The sequence below is a fragment of the Panthera pardus genome, unplaced genomic scaffold, assembly GCF_024362965.1.
Source record: "Panthera pardus isolate Hobbes unplaced genomic scaffold, ASM2436296v1 HiC_scaffold_17, whole genome shotgun sequence".
NCBI lineage: Eukaryota > Metazoa > Chordata > Mammalia > Carnivora > Felidae > Panthera > Panthera pardus.
In genome coordinates this window covers 107,957,902-107,965,832 of record NW_026526732.1, presented here as the reverse complement: position 1 = coordinate 107,965,832, position 7,931 = coordinate 107,957,902, and the positions used below count along the sequence as shown (strand labels likewise).

The 7,931-nt window shown below is 45.4% G+C and overlaps 1 long non-coding RNA gene across 1 annotated transcript; it reads right to left on the bottom strand.

Moving 5' to 3' along the window:
* Nucleotides 1–1,507: 1,507 nt before the first annotated feature.
* LOC128772508 (uncharacterized) lies at nucleotides 1,508–6,943 on the bottom strand. Its single transcript, XR_008423005.1, has 3 exons — nucleotides 6,303–6,943; nucleotides 4,548–6,080; nucleotides 1,508–2,147 (listed from the first exon to the last, which is right to left on the bottom strand). It is a non-coding gene; the product is annotated as an uncharacterized LOC128772508 (long non-coding RNA).
* Nucleotides 6,944–7,931: the final 988 nt, after the last annotated feature.

Here is a 7,931-nt window from a genome sequence, read left to right as displayed (position 1 = left end):
CCCTAACTGCATGTTGTCCAAGGGTCAACTGTACTATACTCAAGAGTAGGAGAAGATCATTGTTTATGGTGGTCGCAATGAATAACTAACCTGATCATCTTTCTCCTGTAGAATTCAAAATCAATAAAGAGAATCCTAACAATTTCCCTGAACCTAATGCAATGTAAAATAATGGTTTTTGTTTTTCTTTGTGACTCTAGGATTGCTTCATTTTTATTACCTGCCTTTTCTGGGCATTTGAGTTTGCTTATTCTCCCTTGAACACTAACTTGGGTCTTTTCTGTTTTCCTAATACAAATCAATACACCTCTTTTTGAAAAAAAGATGCACCTGGGGCTCCTGGGTGGCTCAGTCAGTTGAGTGTCCAAACTCTTGGTTTCAGCTCAGGTCATGATCTCACGGTTCGTGAGTTCAATCCCCATATTGGGCTCCCTGCTGATTGTGGAGCCTGCTTGGGATCCTCTCTTGCCACTTCCCTGCTCATGTGTGCACACTCTTTCTCTCAAAAAAAAAAAAAAAAAAAAAAAAAAACCTTTAAAAAATAAATAAAGATGCATCTTTCTTGTCTGGAGTCTTAACTGGGGGCTACGTCATACATCATACCCTAGATAGGAACGGAAGGCGCAAGAACTCACCATGTCATCATTAAAAAGATGCTGAACAAGTTTTTTGACTTGGCAAATCATAACTGCAGCATTTAAAATAATTAACCATCTAATAACATTCCTATTTGTATTTTATACATAACTTAAATTTTCACTAAAATAATTTAACAGTCCAAGCTTTTGTAAGAACTGTATTTAAGAACTAATTAAAACATCTGGAAATCTGAACTGGTGGTCCATAAGCAGCCCTTTGAATCACTAAAATAATGTAGCTGCTTGAGGAGACTTAAAAAAAATTATTTTTTCAATGTTTATTTTTGAAAAAGAGTGCAAGTTGGGGAGGGGCAGACAGAGAGACACAGAATCTGAAGCAGGATCCAGGCTCTGAGTTGTCAGCACAGAGCTGGACACAGGGCTCAAACTCACGAACTGCGAGATCACGACCTGAGCTGAAGCTGGACATTCAACTGACTGAACCACCCAGGCACCTTGCTTGAGGAGACGGTTAAGGAAAAGTAAATGGCTTGTTCTGTTGAATCTGACAAGGTTTTGAGGGACATTCTGAAAGGCCAGTTCCCATCAAAGACCACCCAGAGGTCTGGTATGGAGAAATTCTGCCTTGCTGATTTCAGATGCTGGACACTTTAAGAGTTTGTTTTGTTTTGTTTTCTTTACAGAGAGCGAGCGAGCGCAAGCAGGGCAGATGGGCAAGAGAATCTTGAGCAGGCTCCATGCCGAGTGTAGAGCCTGACATCGGCCTCGATATCACAACCCCAAGATCATGACCTGAGCTGAAATACAGACACTTAACTGAGCCACCCAGGCTCCCCTAAAATTTTTAATGTTAGATGAGATGCTACTGTTCACAGGCTTTTCCATTCACATTTACCAACTTCTCACACTTGAGTTTTCTGGTATTTAATAAGGAATGAAATATCCAGGAAAATTCTTACTACATTGATTAAACGAAGAGTTTCTCTCCAACACAGACTCTGATACAGTGAAAAATCTCTGTGTTCTGACTGTAACCTTTCCCACACTTAAGATGGTAACACCTCTCCTTGGTGTGAAGTCTCTGGTCCTGGTTAAGGGCTGACCGTCCAAGGCTTTACCATACTTGTCACTTTTATTATAGGGTCCCTCTCCAGCATGGGTTCTCTATGATGAACTAGTCCAGTGTCTACACTGAGAGCTTTTCCATATTCTCCATATTTGTGGGTCTAATTCAGTGGGAATTCTCTTATCTTCAATGAAGCCAGCACTCTTGGACTAAAAGCTTTTCCACACTTCTCATTTTCATGGCATTTCTCCTGTGTATCTCGGATGCTGGATAAGGATGGAGCTCTGAAACTCATTCCACATTCATCACTTATGCAATCATAGATCTATTTCTAGGGTTCTCTGGTATTTTGGGACTTCTACATAATTCAGGCACTTAAGAATATTGCCATCAAATCTAACAGTGTGTCCCTGTTGGCATGTATTCTTCAGATTTCTTCTACTTTGGAAACACCTTCTCATTTTCCAGTTTGACCAAATCACCTGAAAGAAGAGATTGAAAATTTCAGCCTAATTCCCTCATTCACACATACCTTACTCAGTTACTTGCTCACTGAACAAGTCTCATTCAAACTACATGCTAGAGGGAAGAAAAAATGTTTCATGTAAGACAGATGTGTATTGAGTTTATGACTTAAACTATAGTGTGTTACTTTAATTTTTTTATTTAAAAAAATTTTTTAATGTTTATTTATTTTTGAGAGAGAGAGAGAGAGAGCAAGCGGAGGAGAGGCAGAGAGAGAGGGAGACACAGAATCCGAAGCAGGCTCCAGGCTGAGCTGTCAGCACAGAGCCAGATGCAGGGTTTGAACTCACCAACTGTGAGATCATGACCTGAGCCAAAGTCAGATGCTTAACTGACTGAGCCACTAGGCACCCCTATAGTGTGTTATTTTTAAAAGGGAAGGGTGTGCATGTATACATGTGCCTATAATAAATAAATAATAAAGGGATAAACCATTAAAGAGCAAAAAAGATTACCTACATGAGAGAGGGAACAGGAAGAGGAAAAGGAGAATTTCCTTGAAAACATTTTATCGATTTCATGTATAAAATTTTGTATTTCACATAATTTAAAAAATGAAAAAAAAATTTAAATAAAAAATAAAATAAAAAAAGCAATCCCTAAACATTGAAACAGAAATGAAACAAACTGAATTTAAATGTGTACCTGCTGGTGACATAACCACACAAAAGAGAAATTACTTCCAATGTCCTTCGAAGAGTAATTTTTTTGTATATACCCAATGATATAGAACTTAAGGACAAAAGAATGGAAAAATCAGACACCACCATTAAGCTGTTTATAAAAACCATATTTGATGGTAATGTTAACATTTTTTTTGAGGCCACTGAGATACTGTGGGATAAAACAGATGAGTATTTCATACTCTATCATTCCCGGTGTCTTTGAAAGTCTCTAAAAGGAGATGCAGATGAACGATTAAGGCCCTGAATTTGAACTCGAACTGTCAGTATGAATTCACAATACATACTTTATCTTAAATTCTTCCTAGCTCTGAGCACTGAAAGGCCTAGGAACAATGTCCAATAACAATATGAACATTCCTAGTACCTTATTTTTGGTTTTAAAATACCATTTCTCACTAAACAGAATCTGGGGTCCTTGGGAAAATGATTGATTTCAGGAGGAGGAAAGGAATTAGATGAGTTTATACTTCTTTTTATACCAGAAACAAGAAAGCTGTCAAATGCCTAGACTCATGTCATAAATATAGGAGACCAGCAGCTGAGAAGTGTGCAGAAGAGAAACCCACCATGTAAGACAAGAAGCCTGCTGCATAAGCTTCAGTTTATTTGTTCCATAAATGTCAAATCATTCTGGACAGCTAATTTTTAATAAAGACATGATTAAAGTAAAAATGAAAAATAATTTGATATCTGTACAATGGAACTTATGTCAGCCATATGTATACATTACATGTAACTCTTGGGAAATATGTCCATAATGTAATACTAAATTTAAAAGTACTGTCAGTTGGTATGTTCAGTATGATTACAATTTGGGCATATATGTGTGCTTGTCCAATGAGCACATAAAAATACTAAATAAGTTTTGTTCTCTACACGAAGACTTTGAAAATGCACATTTAATAACTTTTCCATTGTATGTAGCCTTTGAGTCATTTTCTATTGGCTTCAATGTAGAAAAATGTTGTCCTGCCTTTGGCATAAAAGGTCAGGCCCAGGGAAGCTGGCAGTATTCAGTTAGAATGGAGAAACAACCCTTCAATAGAATCAGGATTTTCAACAATGTTAGTGCAAAGTAGTGAAGGGAGAATGACAATCAAGGTTAAAACAATGTGCTTAGAGGGACAAGGTAAAAATGAAAGAAGACATCAAGTGAAAGGTAGGCAAAAGGTTTAGTGATGAGGTTCATTTGGAAAAACGCAAAAGACATTTCTGATCTTTTCCCCGGTAGGATCTCCTCTTTCTCCTCAGTAGATTCAGATCTGAGCTGCCCTGTTTCTGGCTGGAGCTGCCCTGCCCTCCCCACCCCGTGAGTCTTAATGCTGCTGCCAGGCAAGCCATTTGCCCTTAGGGCCCTCGTTTGCCCTTCCTGTCCCCACAGGAGGACAAAGGACCCAGGGACAATTAGAGAAATTTGACCAGGGTGGTATCTGCTAGGGTTCTAGAGCTTAGATCCCAGTATTAATCGGGGAACAGAAGAGGACGACAGAAAGCAGAGTTTCCTTTGACCTACAAGGACAGGGAATAAATGGACAGGGAGGGGAACACAACTCTGGCCAATGCATCTTAGCCATTTCCTCTCACTACACTTGAGAGGAAACTTCAAGTCTCTGCTCTCTCTCTGGAGAGAATACCTGCCTCTGGTAATAGATTGTTTCTTCCTTATCTCACCTTCCTCCTGGATGGTCCAGCTTCCTCAACAAGCCCCCAGTCCAGTAACAGCCTCCTCCCTATACACTGGATGCTGCCCCCACACCCAGGCCTGGAGCTCGGCGGGCAGGATGGTCATGAGCTGCTCCAGCACCAGCAGCTCCAGGATCTGCTCCTTGCTGTGCGTCTCGGGCCGCAGCTACTGGCGGCGGAGAGCCTGCCTGGAGCCGGACTCCTGAGGCCCGAGGGAATCCTCCTAACAGAACTGCCATGAGTTTTGTCCGAAGAACTGTCAGAAGCACCATTTCTGTGCAGGCTAGATGCTTTAACTATTTGACATCCCTTCTGTTCTTCTGCAGCCCAAACGGGTTGGACTGAATCATTCCTGGGCAAAGCAGTTCACCACAACAGTAGCAGGGGCTTAATAAGGCTGGTGATAAGGCATAACACATCACTGTTAACAGAGATCAACTCCAAACTAAGAACATATTTACTCAGAGTGAATCGCTGTGGTCAAGTCAATGATTTGAAGGTAAAGAGGCCCTGTAAAAGATAAGACAAGCACAAAATGTCATTAGAAAAATGTCCTAAAATTGACTTATAGACAATTCGGTTACTTTAGGACTAAAGAACAATACTAGTAGCTTTTAGATCTAGAAACTGGAGTGAAATATTCAGATAATGTGAAATATCCCGATAACAAAAACAACGCAAACAGCTTTGCTTACTTGAATTGCGTGACACAGATTTAGTCAATCATATTTATAAATCAACCTCTCTGTGCCAAGAATTATGGTAGATTCTTTCAAAGGCATTTTTAGTTTTAGAAAAGAACAGTGTGCATGTCAGTTGGGGTGTCCCACATTTGAGTTAGGGGGCCCAAGTCAATTAACCAAAGCCCCCCTTGTATACAAACCCAGTGAGTATTTTTCAGTGCTTTACTTACCAGATGCCCCCGCAGTCCCTAACACTCCAACCACTCCCAATCTTCTAAGGAACTGCAATCTTCTGGCCGTTTTCCCATGAGCTGGCTTTTGTAAAGTGCTTAGACCAACACTTGGTGCTCAAGCTTATATAAGGACTTGTCAAAAGCTCATTCTTAAGTCCACTTTATGGCTTTTCTTCAGCTTGCCAAGAAATGTCCGGTCACCCCAAGCTGGGATCCGGCCTTCTCATTCCACATTCATTCTGGGCAATCTCGTCCATTCAGTAGCATCTGAGAACTGAGACGCTTTCACCTAACAACTCCTAAATCTATTCTCTTTTCCCAGTCTTACTTTGGAGATCAAGACCATTGTAGTCCAATGGTATAAGACTCTTCCAGTCCTAGGTCTTAAAAGCACCTCAACACCACCAAAAATTAACTCATCGTTTTCCCCTCATAATCAATGGCTCTTCCAAAATTACTCATTTCTTTTTTTTTTTTTAACTTTACTTTGCTCCGGCACTGTCAGCACAGAGCCCAACTGGGGCTCCCAGAAACCACAAGATCTTGAGCCGAAACCAAGAGCCGGACACTTAACGACTGAGCCATTCAGGCGGCCCTACCCATTTCTTTAAAAATGACACATTCAGGGGCGCCTGGGTGGCGCAGTCGGTTAAGCGTCCGACTTCAGCCAGGTCACGATCTCGCGGTCCGTGAGTTCGAGCCCCGCGTCAGGCTCTGGGCTGATGGCTCGGAGCCTGGAGCCTGTTTCCGATTCTGTGTCTCCCTCTCTCTCTGCCCCTCCCCCGTTCATGCTCTGTCTCTCTCTGTCCCAAAAATAAATAAAAAACGTTGAAAAATGACACATTCATTCCTCTTACCATCTATCTAATCCAAAAACCTAATCATCCCCAACTATGTTAAAAATAAAGCTTGTAATACGTACTACGTGCCGGGCATCGTCCTCAGCACCTTTTCAACAATCGTTCTCCCTCAGACATCAAGTGGAGTTAAATCCGCATCTTCCACACAACCCACTCCACCCTCGTCACTTCCACGGCCAGCACCTGGCTTTCACCAACTCCCAGTACCGGCTCTTTCCGTGACGCCTGCGCACCTCTCCCCTCTCTAGCTTCCAGTCCTACCCCCTTCCAATCCATCTGCCACCCCGCTCCTGGAATTTCTAGAAGCCTAGTAAGATGACGCTGCTCCCGTGCGTGAAGACAGGGACTCCCGTCTCTGCGGAGTCCGCCTCCCGGGGCAGCGCCAGCACATTGACCACCTGGGCTACGAGGCGGCCGCGCGCGGACCCGGGGCAGCGTAGCCGGGGCCTGCTCCCTTCTGCGAGGCAGTGTGCGCACACACATCGCGTGCATTCTGTGCGGGAGCCGTCACACGGAAAGGACGGAGAGGCACACTGCCTTTTCAAGTCCAAGTTCCCTGGGGTATCGCAGCTGTCACCTGCTCATCCTCTCCGCCCCGACCACAGCACACCCACCTTCCCTCGGCTGCCTCCGGTCGCCCGTTTCCGCTCAGCTCTCCGCCTCTCCGGGAGGTGCCCCCACCCCCGGCTCCGGGCATCCGCGCGGTATCGCAGGGGTGTTCCCCTCGTCCCCACGGCACTGTGAGCTGGAGGGGTCTTAAAAGCACCTGGAGACCCGCACTACGCGACCGGCAGCCCATGTCCGCTCGAAGGACGCGCTCACTTCTCAACGTTCTCTGAGCCGAGGAAATCACTTTCCTCCGTTTTCTGAGTCCTGAGATCCCGTCACCGTACGTCCTCCGGGACGAACCCTCCCGGCACGGGCGTGCAAGGTTATGACCACCGCCACGAAGGCCTCGATGAAAACAGGACTCCGGAGGGGGACAGAAAACCACCGCCGGCCGTAAAGGCGCACCAGCGCCCGGAGCGCCGATGCGGGTGGTCCGCGCAGGGCTCGCGTCCACGTCCGCGGGCGGCGACACAGACGAGGCTGCGTCTCGGGGAGCGGCCACCAAGCCTCGCGGGCGCCTCCCGCCGGAAAAGGCTCGCGCTAGCCGTGGCTCACACGAGACCGGAAGTACGTCACGACGCCCGGGCACGCCTCCACCCGCTCCTCACCGCCCCTCTAGGAAGCACAGAGGTCCTGCATCTCAGTGGTTGGCCGGCTCCCACCGCAGGGGCCCTCGGTGGCCTCTGCACAGCGCAGGCGGGTCCACCGGGTGTCCAGCAGCCACTCAGCCTGGGCCCGTCTCTCTGTTACACTGAGGGAATGCGACGCAGCCCTCCGTTCCCTAGGACCCTGGTCCACTCGGCCCCCAGGGTCTGAAGCAATAATCGACACCCACCTGAGCAAAGCGGCCTTAAGAGGCGCAGGTGCTGGTTTGCTGGCCACCGTCTCAGTCTTTGTGCATGTGACTCCGGTCCTTTTGAGTAACCTAACCACTTACAGATCCCTGACTCTGCAGAATTAGCAGAAAGTGAGGGGAAGCCACATGCC